Below are 15,226 nucleotides of genomic sequence, written 5' to 3'. Positions count from 1 at the left end.
AAGTGTCCTAGTTTTCCCTAGCGGAGTCGCCAAAATGTGGACATGGGCCACAGGCCGGTCTGTAGATTTGGGCCACCTACCGATCTACGGTCACGGGCCACCTGCACGCCAAGCCAATCTGTGGACATGCAGCGGTGTTTCAAAAGCCACGCTCGGCGGCGTAAAAATGCTTTCGACCGGATCGCTTTAGATCTGTTGGTTTCGTCTCGGTAAAGGTCTCGAAACGATTAGAGTTGTTCAGAGTCGCCACCAAGCATTTATAGGATGCCTGGAACCCGTTCGAAATCCACTTAATACCTAGGTCAACCAAGACAAAAAGCGGTGTTTGACATAGGTACTAAAGATAAGGAATCGTCCCCCTTTTAGCATTCTATGCCTAAAATGACTCTCGTACGCCCTGGATAAGGTAGTCCACTATCCAAAGGTTCTGAGTAAGGGGTGAAGGTATGTATTGGGAAGCCCTTTAATCGGACACCCAATCCCGCCCGCATTAGCGGCCTCTACTAATCGATCGTGGTTGTTTAAGTGCAAAAGTTGATAAAACGGTGTAAATGCATGAATCCACATCCAAAAGTGTTAACCTAATATGTGGGCTTTCTAATTCAGTTTGTTAATCCAAATATCAAGCATAAGATGTCAAGTTGGATTTAAATTGATTTGCATGTGAAAACGAAAATTAAACATCCATTTTTTAAGTTCGGGTTATGATGCTTAACACGATCCATTTATTGAAAAGGGGTGTCAAATGACAGTGTAAAAACGAAAGCTTGTCAATCTGATCCGTCATGTATTCGGATTAACCGTAATCGGGATCTTCCTAGACAAGTGCTCAAAACGAGGCAGAACAGTGCCAAGCAGCCCTGTTAAGGCGCGAGCCTATTGGCAAAATAAAGGGCTTTGCCCAGGTTTTAAAAGATGGAAATAAGCAGCCTCTTGGGGCGCGAGCCATGACCAGACCCAAGAGGGCGTTTCCTGGTACTTTAAAAGGTTATTTAAAACCGTTTTTTGCGATTAATGATTTGCAAGTATGATTTGCATGACTCGGGATAATTACTATTGTGTTAGTAATATTCGTTGTCGGATTTGCATGTTTGAAAAGCATAGTTTACAAGTAGAAATGTAAAATGTTTGATTTGCACTAAATATGTTTAGTTCATTTCTTTGTAATTAGTTAAGTTTGTCATCGTACTCGGATTAAACCGACATGGTATAAAGAACCAAGGATGATCATGAATTATGACTAATATATTTACAAATGTAAACAAATGAGAAAAATGGTAAATAAAATAAAAGGGTGTTAAAATACCCATTAAAATGTAATTAACCAATAATATCATCGAGTCACGGAATAAATTGTCATGGTATAAAGAACCAAGGATGATTTTTGTAATGGTCAAAATATGTTTAACATAAAAATGCATTAAAAAGGTAAATAAAAGAAAAGAATTTCTTTTAAAATGTAATTAACCAATTAATATCACCGAGTCACGGATTAAACCGTCATGGTATTAGGAACCAAGGGTGATTATGATTTATGGTTAAAAGGTTTGTCATAAAAATGAATTAAAATGGTAAAAACCGATTACAAATAAGAAATGAAATAAAGAGGAAAGACGAGAACAAACATGGATGAGTCTGGCCTGGACACCTATAACAGGCGCGAGCCTCCTTGCATAGCAAGGAGCTCCTGTCTCAGGCCAAAACTCGGTTTTGGCTCGTCTAACCTATATTTGAATCGTGTTATGCATTGTTCATGCATATAAACTCATAAAAACAGTAAAGACGTGAAATAAATGAGATATTTACACCCTCAAACTTACGTATTTTGATGTTTGCGTGGTAGACGACTTTAGAGACAGTTTTCTCGTTGTGACTACTCGCGATCAAAGAAGTTTAAAAAGAGTGCCTTAAAAAAGGATTTGGTTTTGAAAATATGTTGAAAATATGTTAGTTAAAACATGTTGATTGATGAATTGAGTTGGTCAAATGGGTCGGTCGAATGCACGGCGACGGTACCAAACAATATGTGTAAGGCTTGTGTTTAGGATCGGTAGGCCGTAAACACGTGTCGATTTTGTAACTTAGGAAGTGGAGTCTAGAAGTTTAAGGGAGAGGTGAAGGGCCAGATGCTCGCGTCAAGATTATGGTGTGTGAAGGGTTGTATTTATAGATAAATGTGGGGAGGTAGGTCGGTTGTGTTTGCTTAGAGGCTAAGCAGACATCCCATTGAGGCGCGAGTTACCTCGTGATACAAATGGGTGTATTGTCCCTTTCAATTTGGACGTGGCCAATTCTCCATCCATTGTTGATATGTTGCATTCAAATAGGATGTAACTTGTGGAGGAGTCGTGCCCGAGGCATCTTCGGGATACGTCCTCGAGTTGTAACTTGTTTGCGGACAAAGGCTCGCCAGCTGTGTGGAGGAGTCATCCCCGAGGCATCTTCGGGATACATCCTCGAGTTGTGTCTAGTTTGCGGACAAAGGCTCACCATCTGTGTTGCGGATATGAAGAGGGCTCGCCAGCCGCGGTGCGTTGTAAGGCTCGCCAGTCATGTTGAAGGTGCGTTCTGAGGCTCGCCAGCCATGCAGTCGATGGGGCTAAAAGCCCTTGGACTTGATAGGTCGACGTTTGTTGGGAAGAACCCAATACTCTGTTGGAGTGAGTTTGTCTTCTCAAGATTATCTGCATGGTTAGTGACCATACAATTCCGCAGTCTCATAGACAAACACGTTGAATGCAAGCATATAAGCATATAAGTATGTGAGCAGTTAGCATATAAGCAACTAGCACATATGCATATAAGCACGTAAGCACATAAGCATGTGAGCAGTTAGCATATAAGCGACTAGCACGTAATGTCTCACGCAAAGAGAGATAGAAGTTTTGAAAGTTGGGAAGTTTGAAGACGAGTCTTGTTACTCGTAGATCTGTGATTTGATAGATTCAAGACATGTGACCAATGTGACATTGACGCACATGGACACATACTGACAGGCTGACAAACAGGGTGTCAGGAACTTGATGTAAAGTCAGTGTCGACACAACAGGGAGGTGACTCTGACAGACTTTATTTATGTATGTGCAACTCCTAAAAAGGGGTGACAACGCGTATAAAATCCCTAAGGTAGAAGGTCTGCTCGGCTGGGGAACACGAATTGATTATCTTCTCCAGACATCTTTGCCCTTATTTGCTTGTTTGAGATCCCTTCTCGAGGTATGATGATTCGGAGAGCGAAACCAAGACCTTGTCATTGTCCGAACTGAGCACTAGGCTATGGGCGGTTTTATTTCGGACTATATTTGAGACTCAAAAGATGTTTGAGGATGAAGGATGGGTGGTGTCTCGAAAGAGAAGCCCCAGAGTGAGAAGGTGGGATTTTGACAAAGTAGGGAATGGGTGACGTCTTAAGGAAGAAGCCCCCAGTAAAGAGGTATAAGATTAACTTTTGCAGCTAGGTGGGTTACTTTTGAGGATTGATTTTGATGGTTGAGATTGAAAGGGTATGCGGTTGTGTCCTTGTCGGGGGACTGCTTACGTATTCGCATGTTAGCGAAATCAAACCAGATCGTAGTTCTGAGCTGGTTATTGAGGATTGAAAATTGGAAAGGATTGTGAAAGGAGTATGCGGTTGTGCCCTTGTAATAGGACTGCCTACGTATTCGCGTGTTTGCGAAATCAAACCAGATCGTAGTTTTGAGCTGTGTGTGCAATGGGTTGCAAATTGAAGGTGTGTAAATTGAATGTGTGTGGGGTGTGGTTCTGTCCTAGTAATAGTACTGCCTACGTATTCGCGTGTTTACGAAATCAAACAAGATCGTAGTTCTGAGTGTGTGTGCCTAAGCGAGTTATTAGGACCTTAAAGTGTGAGGGTAACGACGGTAAATTTCGTCTGGTGACTCGTCTGAATGTGTGCCTAAGCGAGTTGTTACGACCTTAAAGTGTGAGGGTCACGACGGTAAACTCCGTTTGGTGACTCGAGAAATTGATTTGAGGTAATTCCACCTTGATCATGAATCGAAGAGGTGTAATTTGTGAAAATGTTCCTTATCATGTGAGCACACTAAAAAGTGGACCCTAAGGGTAGATTGGGTACGTCCTGTTCCCGGTAGCAAAGCACTGAAGGACTCCGTATCTGGGTCAAGGTGAAAATGGCTTCGACATTATGGAATGTGGAGCTTGGTAATAATGGTTTGTTTGACAGATAAAAATATGGAGTTGAGCGTCACGACGGAAAATTCCGTTTGGTGACTCGAAGGTTGATTGGAAATAAATACCTCTTGATCATGAATCGAAAAAGTGTAATTTGTGAAAATGTTCCTTATCATTTGAGCACACTAAAAAGTGGACCCTAAGGGTAGATTAGGTATGTCCCGTTCTCGATAGGAAAGCATTCGAGGACTCCGTGGGGATTGTGGTGAAAAATGGCTTCAGCATTAGGGAATGTGGAGCTTTGTTATATTGGGTTTGCTTAACAGATAAAAATCTGGAGCATGAATTTTGTGGTGTTTAGGCCGATGGGTAACGACTTGTAGTGTGGTGCGGAATGGGGTCTCCGGCTTGATGTGGCCTGAGCACGAAATGGTTGGTAAATAACATGGGATTAGATTTCCATGTCTGGACCTTAAAGGTTAAGGGGTAATATTACGAGCTTGAGGGGAATCCACAGAACCCTAGATAGGTCTCCTTGTAATAGTCTCTAGAAGGACTTATGGGTGAAGCAGTTTTGATTATGATCTTGAGGGGAATCCCCAGGATCCTTGATAGGTTTCCTTATAGTAGTCTGCAGAAGGACTTAGGGGTGCTAGGCTTTGGACTTGTTTACCCTGGACTTGGTATTTTGGACTCATGGGTCCTGGGCTTGGTGTTTTGGACTCATGGGTCGTGGGCTTTAGACTTTTTGGTCCTGGACTGGGTGTTTTGGACTCATAGGTCCTGGGCTTTGGACTTGTTGGTCCTGGACATTATACGTTGGACTCATGGGTCCTGGGCTTTGGACATGTAGGTCCTGGACTTGTTGTGTTAGACTCATGGGTCTAGGCTTTGAACTTGTTGGTCCTGGACTTGGTATTTTGGGACTCACTTGTTCAGGATTTTGTGTGTTGGATGCTTTCTTTTCATTTTGGCCTTCTTGGGAAAAGGGTTTCAATCTTGTTTTGTTTTGATTTTGGCTTGAGTCTTAGCCTTGATGTTGGGTGAGTAGCCTTTGGCTTTGTTATTTTTTGCTTTGTGCGAACTGATTTCGGCTTTGGTTTTTGCTTTGGCCTTGAACTTTGGCTTTGGGTGAATGGATATTGGCTTGGGCCTTTGATTTTGGCCTTTCGCTTTGCCTTTGGGTGAATGGCTATTGTCTTGGGCCTTTGATTTTGGTCTTTCGCTTTGGCTTTGGATGAATGGATATTGGCTTGGGCCTTTGATTTTGGCCTTTCGCTTTGGCTTTGGATGAATGGATATTGGCTTGGGCCTTTGATTTTGGCCTTTTGCTTTGGCTTTGGGTGAATGGATATTGGCTTCGGCCTTTGATTTTGGCCTTTCGCTTTGGCTTTGGGTGAGTAGATATTGGCTTCGGCCTTCGATTTTGGCCTTGGCTCTGGTTTTGTTTTGGCTTTGGTTTTTGATTTATTGGTTCTTTACCGTCCTTCGTTCGAGGAAGGTAGAGGTGCAGACGGGGATGTACCCGTTGGTGAGTGGTTGATGTTTGGTGATGGGATGTTTTTGTGGGGAATGGGCTTGCCTTCCGTCATTGATCATGAACAAGGAGATGCTCTTGTTTGTTATCGGGGTTCGTCATAGGATCCCTTTGATAGAAGCTCGTTCTATATTGGGTGCTAATGAAAGGTTTCTATTGCCAGACATGGAATAGGTAAAGAAATGGACACGTAGTTTCGAGTCCTCTGCTTACTCGGTACGGAACGTCACTCGAGTTTACTCACATTGAATTGGAACATGTTGTTTGTTTTAAATCAATTCTCAAATCAATTCTCGTTGTCAACGAGAACAGGTAAAGGGGAGAATATAAGATAGTTGAAAATCGTGCTTTTATTTAGATAAATAAGAGGTTAGCACAGACTCGATGGATATGTGTGACTCATGGGGACAGCCCCCAGTTGTCATTTAGGAATAAAAGGATAGACGCTAGGATAGATATGAGAAAGCCTAAGAATCGGACTCGGACTCAGACTCAATTGTAGATACGGACTCCTAATCATCATTTTCCTCCTCGAAGGTCTCCTCCGTAACATCCAGCGGCTTGAATGTCTGGTCTTGAGCATTGACCCACTTCAGCACTTCACTCTCGTTGTTGGGAATGATATGAGGACAACAGTCCATGAGACTTGCATCTCCTTGCAGAATGAGATGTTCATGAGGGTTATTTTCATCACTTGGTTAGCATAGGGATGAATCTATAAGTTCATGATTGTCGATCATATTTTGAATAACATGTTTCAGTTTGAAGCATGTTTCAGTGTCATGACCTTTTCCTTGATGATATTGGCAATAGGCATTGCCGTCCCAAAAACGGGTTTTCCTGCTTTCAGATGGGTTCGGAGTGGGCCCGATTAGTTGTAGCTTCCCTTAAGTCATGAGCTTTTGAAGGGTTACGGCATAGGTTGTGTTGAGTTTAGTGAATGTCCTTTGAGAACGTTCGACCTTGGTGTTTGGCTTGAGACATTCAGGAGGATTGTCTTGACTGAGAGGTGCAATTATGATTTTGCCAGCCTCGATCATATTTGAATGGCATGCTTGAGTTTGAAGCAGGTTTCGGTGTCATGGCCCTTGCCTTAAAGGTATTGGCAATAGGGATTACCATCCCAGAATCATGCTCTTTTGTGTTCGGGTTTGTCTGGAGTCGGACCAATGGGTTGGAGCATTCCTTCTGAAGCAAGTATCTCAAGAGCGGTGCCATATGTTATTCCCAGATCTATGGATACCCTTTGATGTTTTCCCATGGTTCCAACATTGGTATTTTTTGGGATGTTTTGGTGAGTTTTGTTTTTGTTTTTGTTTTTGTCAATCCTGGGCGGGAGCGGGATTTGGTCATTGTCAATGGAAAATTTTTGGGATGTTGCTTGGCATTTTGAAAGGGTATTTGGCGAGGCAGTATCATGTTCTTTATTGGTGGGTTCATGGGTATCTGAACCATTTGATGATTCCTCATTTTCAATAGTTATTGGTTAGTGAACGGAGGGTTTGTTTTCTCCTTGGTGGTCAGGTTCATTTTTGGTATTACCAAACCTCTCCTCCAAATTAGCTACCCGGGTGTTCAAATCATCGATAGCCACTTGCAGCTTTGAGAATATGTTGTTGATAGAGACGGAGAGCATCATTATAGCACTTTGCATGCCATCTTCGTCAATTGCATGAATTTTCTCATCGTTAGGAGAGATGAGGTGAGAGCAGTCAAGGGAAGGTTCCTGACTATGTCCAATAGGGTTTTCTGGAGGGTTGTTTTTATTGTTGGCAAGTAGTCGGCTTTCAAGAAGCTTAACCCTTTGCTCAATATCGGAAGAGGGAAGATTCTCGGTTATCATTTTGTCCTCAACTTGGGAGAGACGAGTGCTCAAGTTTTCAACGGTAGCCAGGACTCGAAGGACCATGTTGGTGATTTCAGCAGAAGTCATGGCGGATGCAGATTGATTGGCTACTTGAGTTTCTTGTTGAAGATTAATGGCATCCAAGGGATTCGTATTTGACATAACGATAGGCGTTATAACTTGTCTTGGCAAGGTATTGCACAAACAAAGGCAAGTATGACACAAATGTACAAAAGGCACTTTGTCGTGAAGACGCGACGGCGTGACTATGTTATGAGTTCATTAAAGATCGTGAATGACCTCTTGTGTTTGAACTCTTGGTGCATGACATTGAATTTAGACTCGAGTGTCTACTTTGGAATAGTGATGCCTAGACAAACGACTTCTGACGAGATTTGGAGGTTTGTTGCTGGCGTGACGCCGTTGGACAAGACATGTACACAAACTTGACCTTTGACCCGTAATGTAGGGGAAAGACGGGTTTAATACCCGAGAGGTTTTGACTCTGCTAACACCACAATTGGAGATGTCTCGACAATTAGGCGACACGACCCAGACCAGAAGGTAGGTACTAACTTCAGCATAAACTCGACGTTATCTAGACAACCTGACTTGAAATCGACAGGACTCTAATTGACTCGAGGCTGAATCGGAAAGGTGGACTGAAATTTCGAAAATAGAAATTTTCAAAAACATTCATTTGTTGTTTTATGGACGGTTTCCGAAGAGTAGGGATCTCCGAAAGGTCGGCCGGTTGAAAGGGTTGTCTTCGGTTTGTTTTCAAAAGACGGTTTGAGTTTGAGTCGGCTCGGAAAACGATGTACTGTTTCCAGAGACAGTTTTTGAAATTCCGAATTAACGGATTTGAAAATCGAGAATTGAAGAATTTGGAATTGTCATCACAATGGCCACGAAAACGATTAAATTTGTTTTCAAATGGTTTGAAATTTGAAAACGGTTGAATTTGTTTTCAAATTTAATTTTGAATTTTAAATTTGAAAACGGTTAAATTTATTTTCAAAGATTTGATTTTGAATTGAAATTTGAAAACGGTTAAATTTGTATTCAAATGATTTCAAATTTGATTTGAAATCTGAAAACGGTTGAATTTGTTTTCAAAGATTTGATTTTGAATTGAAATTTGGAAACGGTTCGATTTGTTTTCAAACGATTCGAAATCTGATTTGAAATATGAAAACGGTTGAATTCGTTCTCAAAGATTTGATTTTGAATTGAAATTTGAAAACGGTTAAATTGGTTTTCAAAGATTTGAAATTTGAATTGAAATTTGAAAACGGTTGAATTTGTTTTCAAATATTTGATTTTGAATTTGAAATTTGAAAACGGTTAAATTTGTTTTCAAAGATTCGATTTTGAATTGAAATTTAAAAACGGTTAAATTTGTTTCCAAATGGTTTGAAGTTGGATTTGAAATTTGAAAACGGTTAGATTTGTTTTCAAAGATTTGAAATTATGAGGATTGAATTCGTCATTACAACGGGTTAGAAAACCATTTTAAACATTGAAAGACGGCATGCAAATCGAAATTTTTGAGAATTGAAATCGTCATTACGACGGCTTAGAAAAAGCCAAATTTGATTTCGAAAATGAGATTTGAAATTTGGAAAGTTGCACGGGTTGAAATCATCATTACTTTGAAAAAAACATTTTTTTTAGTTTGAAAATTGATTTCGAATTTTGAAACTTCGAGGGTAGAATTCATCGTTACGACGGCGTAAAAAGGTGTTTTGAGAATGCAACGGTCGGCGACAGATCGAGGTTTAAAATGGCCATTATGACGGCATGAAAAGGTGCATTTGAAATGGTTATCAAAAACCGGGTTTTGAAATGGCCATTATAAAGGCATAAAAAGGTGTACTTGAAATAGTTATGAAAACCGGGATTAAAAATCGTTATTACGACGGCCTAAAAAGGTGCTTTTGAAATGGTTGTAAAAACCTGGTTTGAAAATCGTCGTTACGACGGCCTAAAAAGGCGTGCAACGGTCGGCGAAAGATCGAGGTTTAAAATGGCCATTATAACAGCGCAAAAAGGTGTTTTGAATGGTTATAAAAACCGGGTTTGAAAATCGTCATTACAACGACATGAAAAGGTGTATTTGAAAGTTTGAAAATGACACTGAAGGACTTATGATCAATTAGCACATAAGCACTCACAGTTTCATTATATTATGCATAATGCTGACACGGGTTTTGGCTTAGAAGGGTGGGTTACACACCAAGCAATCAAACCCCGATTTGCGAGAGGGATACCAATCCAAAAAAAAAATGTGTAAGGAGGGTGCCCTAGCCTCGTGCTCGAAAGTGATGAAAGCTCTTTGACGAAAAAGAAATGTGTAACGTCAACGGTAAGCTTGACTCAATCAGGACGAGCCAATTGGTCTAAAGAGGTTAGGTTGTGGGCCCGGACAAGGAACCCGACTTATGACCCTAATATCAATTAATGCACTTTAACCACGACCTCGTTCGAGTTTCACCTCTAAGGATCACAAAGACACAAGTGTCCTAGTTTTCCCTAGCGGAGTCGCCAAAATGTGGACATGGGCCACAGGCCGTCTGTTGATTTTGGCCACCTACCGGTCTGCGTTCACGGGCCACCTGCACGCCAAGCCAATCTGTGGACATGCAGCGGTCTTTTAAAAGCCACGATCGGCGGCGTAAAAATACTTTCGACCGGATCGCTTTTGATCGGTCAATTTCTTCTCGGTAAAGGTCTCGAAACGATTAGAGATGTTCGCAGTCGCCACCAAGCATTTACGGGATGCCTGGAACCCGTTCGAAATCCGCTTTATACCTAGGTCAACCAAGGCAAAAAGCGGTGTTCGACATAGGTACTAAAGATAAGGAATCGTCCCCCTTTTAGCATTCTATGCCTAAAATGACTCTCGTACGCCCTGGATAAGACCATCCACTATCCAAAGGTTCTGAGTAAGGGGTGAGGGTACGTATTGGGAAGCCCTTTAATCGGACACCCAATCCCGCCCGCATTAGCGGCCTCTACTGATCGATCGTGGTTGTTTAAATGCAAGAGTTGATAAAACGGTGTAAATGCATGAATGCACATCCAAAAGTGTTAACCTAACATGTGAGCTTTCTAAGTCAGTTTGTTAATCCAAATATCAAGCATAATATGTCAAGTTGGATTTAAATTGATTTGCATGTGAAAACGGAAATTAAACATCCATTTGCCATGTACGGGTTATGATGCTTAACACGATCCATTTATTGAAAAGGGGTGTCAAATGACAAAGTGTAAAAACGTAAGCTTGTCAATCTGATCCGTCATGTATTTGGATTTACCGTAATCGGGATCGTCCTAGACAAGTGCTAAAAACGAGGCAGAATAGTGCCAGACAGCCCTGTTAAGGCGCGAGCTTATTGGCGAGATAAAGGGCTCTTCCCAGGTTTTAAAAGATGGAAATAAGCGGCCTCTTGGGGCGCGAGCCACGAGCCGACCCTAGGGGGCGTCTCCTGGTTCTTGAAAATGTTATTTAAAACCGTTTTTTCTGATAAATGATTTGCAAGTATGATTTGCATGACTCGGAATAATTACTATTGTGTTAGTAATATTTGTTGTCGGATTTGCATGTTTGAAAAGCATAGTTTACAAGTAGAAATGTAAAATGTTTGATTTGAACTAATTATGTTAAGTACATTTCTTTGTAATTAGTTAAGTTTGTCATCGTACTCGGATTAAACCGACATGGTATAAAGAACCAAGGATGATTATGAATTATGACTAATATATTTACAAATGTAAACAAATGAGAAAAATGGTAAATAAAATAAAAGGGTGTTAAAATACCCATTAAAATGTAATTAACCAATAATATCATCGAGTCACGGAATAAACCGTCATGGTATAAAGAACCAAGGATGATTTTTGTAATGGTCAAAATATGTTTAACATAAAAATGCATTAAAAAGGTAAATAAAAGAAAAGAATTTCTTTTAAAATGTAATAAACCAATTAAAATCACCGGGTCACGGATTAAACCGTCATGGTATTAGGAACCAAGGGTGATTATGATTTATGGTTAAAAGGTTTGTCATAAAAATGAATTAAAATGGTAAAAACCGATTACAAATAAGAAATGAAATAAAGAGGAAAGACGAGAACAAACATGGATGAGTCTAACCTGGACACCTACAAGAGGCGCGAGCCTCCCTGCATAGCATGGAGCTCCTGTCTTAGGCCAAAACTTGGTTTTGGCTTGTCTAACTTATATTTGAATCGTGTTATGCATTGTTCATGCATATAAACTCATAAAAACAGTAAAGATATGAAATAAATGAGATATTTACACCCTCAAACTTACATATTTTGATGTTTGCGTGGTAGGCGACTTTAGAGACGGTTTTCTCGTTGTGACTACTCGCGATCAAAGAAGTTTAAAAAGAGTGCCTTAAAAAAGGATTTGGTTTGAAAATATGTTAATTAAAACATGTTGATTGATGAATTGAGTTGGTCAAATGGGTCGGTTGAATGCACGGCGACGGTACCAAAAAATTTGTGTAAGGCTTGTGTTTACGATCGGTAGGTCGTAAACACGTTTCGATTTTGTGACTTAGGAAGTCGAGTCTAGAAGTTTAAGGGAGAGGTGAAGGGGCGGACGCTCGCGTCAAGATTATGGTGTGTGAAGGGTGGTATTTATAGAGAAATGTGGGGAGGTAGTTTGGTTGTGTTTTCTTAGAGGCTAAGCAGACACCCCATTGAGGCGCAAGCTACCTCGTGATACAAATGGTTGTATTGTCCCTTTCAATTTGGACATGGCCAATTCTCCATCCATTGTTGATATGTGGCATTCAAATAGGATGTCGTGTAACAATATGGGCATCTAATAAGATTATTTTGGTGTTACCTGAGGTAGGTGTTTTGTGTGCTTGACTCGGGTTTGACCCGTGTGAGTCGGGATTTGAATTTGGAGTCGATTTTTGGCTCGGTGTCGGTTTTGACTCTAATTAGGGTCATTTTAATGGAAATGGCATGATAAAGACATTCATGGCATTATTTTCGACATTCCAGAATTGGGTTGAGTCGGGTTGACTCAGGTTGACTCGAGTTGCGGGTTTCTGAGTCGGTTTTGGGTCCGAAGACGGTTTTGACTCTAAATAGTGTTATTTTAATGCAAATGAAGTTAGGAAACTTTTTGAAATCATTTTTCATATTCGAGTAGTGCATTAAACCATCTCATGTATAGCCAATCCACGCACGCATATCAAAAACACGTTACAGTCCGATCATCATCGGGTGGTTTATGGAAGGTGCAGATACTGGTTATCTACACGGATCCTCAGTGAGACGAGCGGATTCTATATGAAGACGTTCGGATTTTCTTCCAGGATGAGCGGATTGCTGTCGGGCCGCTCGTATTGTCCCTGTACCTCACAGATTCAGTTCCACCCGTGTGTATTTCATAACCTGAGTCATTTACTCTTCATTCCTTTGGTCTTCATTGTTGGGGCACTACTAAGGCTTGGATAGCCTAGGCAATTGCTATCCCCACACTATGTCAAAACACTACACATCAATAAACATATAAGTCCCTCCCTAACTTTCTCTAAAAAAGAAAATCTTGATCAAAGCATAAAAATAAAAATCCAAAATTGACAAGAATGTAGTACAATAAGTAAAATGCAAGTTAAGGGGTTAGAATATTTACAAGTGGTGTTTTAGGGAGGACTCCACCAAACTCTCATCCATGTATGAGATGTCAAGGGGGCATAGCCAAGGTGTTGTTGATGTTGCTCAACACCTTGAAGAAGTAATCGAAGGCTTGTTCATTGTTATGATAAAGATCCTCAATAGACCTTTGCACATGTTATTCTTCATTGTGGTCTTGGGTCATAGCATTACCAATATAAGGATTGAATAACCCTTCAAACTCATCATCCTAATAACCGCATACTTTATCTACTTGTTCCCCAATAGTATCATGAGTTGATGAAAACAACTCCTCTTTCTTCTTGTCATTATGGCCAATGAGGCCTTCTTCTTCTCTTGTCATGAGTGGTGGTGAGCTATTCAAGCTCTCATTCTTGTTGAAACATTCTTGCTTTTTGGATGGAGCATCTTGGATATTACCCATTTTCTTCTCCCATATGGGTGGTGATTCTTTACTCATAGCTTATTCTTTGCATTGAGATGCAAAACTTCTTCCTATCAGTTTCTCGGCTATAGTTATCAATAATGAAACATGGCCCATGTAGTCGGGGAACTCTCATTGTCTTGTCAAGATTAAAAGTGATTGTTTCATCTCCCACTTCAAGTGTGAGCTCTCCATATTTCACGTCAATCACTGCTCCCACGGTGTGTAAGAAAGGTCTTCCTAAAATGATAAGAATGTTGGAGTCTTCCTCAAGGTCAACAGTAAGAAAGTCCACCGGGATGAAGAACTTGCCAATTCTTACCGGCACATCCTCCCATACCCCTAAAGGTGTCTTCATTGATCGATCCGCCATTTGGAGTGTGATATTAGTGCACTTGAGCTCTCTCATTCCTAACCTTTTCCACACCGAATATGGCATGACACTCACACTTGCCCCAAGGTCACATAAAGCTCTGTTGATTGTAGTATCGCCAACGGTGAATGGAATAGAGAAACTTCCCGAATCCTTTAGTTTTGGAGGTGAACTTCCCTGTAGGATGGCACTACTTACCTTAGTGAAAGCAATAGTCTCAAGATTCCGGATGGATTTCTTCTTTGTAAGAATATCTTTCATGTATTTTGCATAGGCCGGAACTGTGGGAAATCATCTGTATACTTCCCTTAAACTAGAGGGATTATAACGAATTTAACAATGATGATCAATGGTCATAAACAAAATACATAAACAAAGTATAAAGGATTGAGAATTAACCTTCGGTCCTAGCAAAATAGGCCTAAGAACAATATCAAAATTGATATTCGCCTATTAGTCGAACCCAAGACGATATGAGATATGCCCCTTGATTATGCTAGAAATCGATCTAAAATTTTCTGTAAAATTTAGTTGTTTTTTTGTGTTTTTTCTGATGAGAGAGAGGAGGCAAGGTCAAGAAAAACCATTAGGGTAGAAATAATTATCTCCCTTTCTTTTTATACAGACCGAAACTTGGAGTTAATTAGGAAAGAAAAATCCTTCCTAATTTTCGGCTAAACTGACCGAAATAAGGAGTATCTCCTCCTTATTTTTGGTCTTTCCAAAAATATATAATATGTGTTGAATTGTCATCTAGTGAAGATCGAACCCAAGACCTCTTGGTTTGTGTACCCTCACTATTACCACTATGACACATTCATCTTGTTGATATTAAATATAACTGATTATATTTAATTACGAATTAACAGATTAATTCGTCCAAGCTAACATTATATACATTTAATTAAATATAACTTATTATATTTAATTTACGAATTGACAGTTAATTCGTCTCAACTAATATTATTTAATTTTCATTAAATAATTATCTCATCAACACATTGACTAACTTTTTTGTCATATTGGGCATCAATGTGATTTGTTTTCTATAACCACATTTCTCAAACACATCCTATAGGTGTGACCTTTAGGGACCAGTTGATCACCGCCATCTGTATGATAATAACGTCAAACTTTCTAGCAATCCAACCGTTATTAGGTAAACGTTAATCAACTGATTAAATATACGAAGTATACCCTTGGGAACCT

The sequence above is a fragment of the Silene latifolia genome, unplaced genomic scaffold, assembly GCF_048544455.1.
Source record: "Silene latifolia isolate original U9 population unplaced genomic scaffold, ASM4854445v1 scaffold_70, whole genome shotgun sequence".
Lineage (NCBI taxonomy): Eukaryota > Viridiplantae > Streptophyta > Magnoliopsida > Caryophyllales > Caryophyllaceae > Silene > Silene latifolia.
This window is presented reverse-complemented; position numbering follows the sequence as displayed.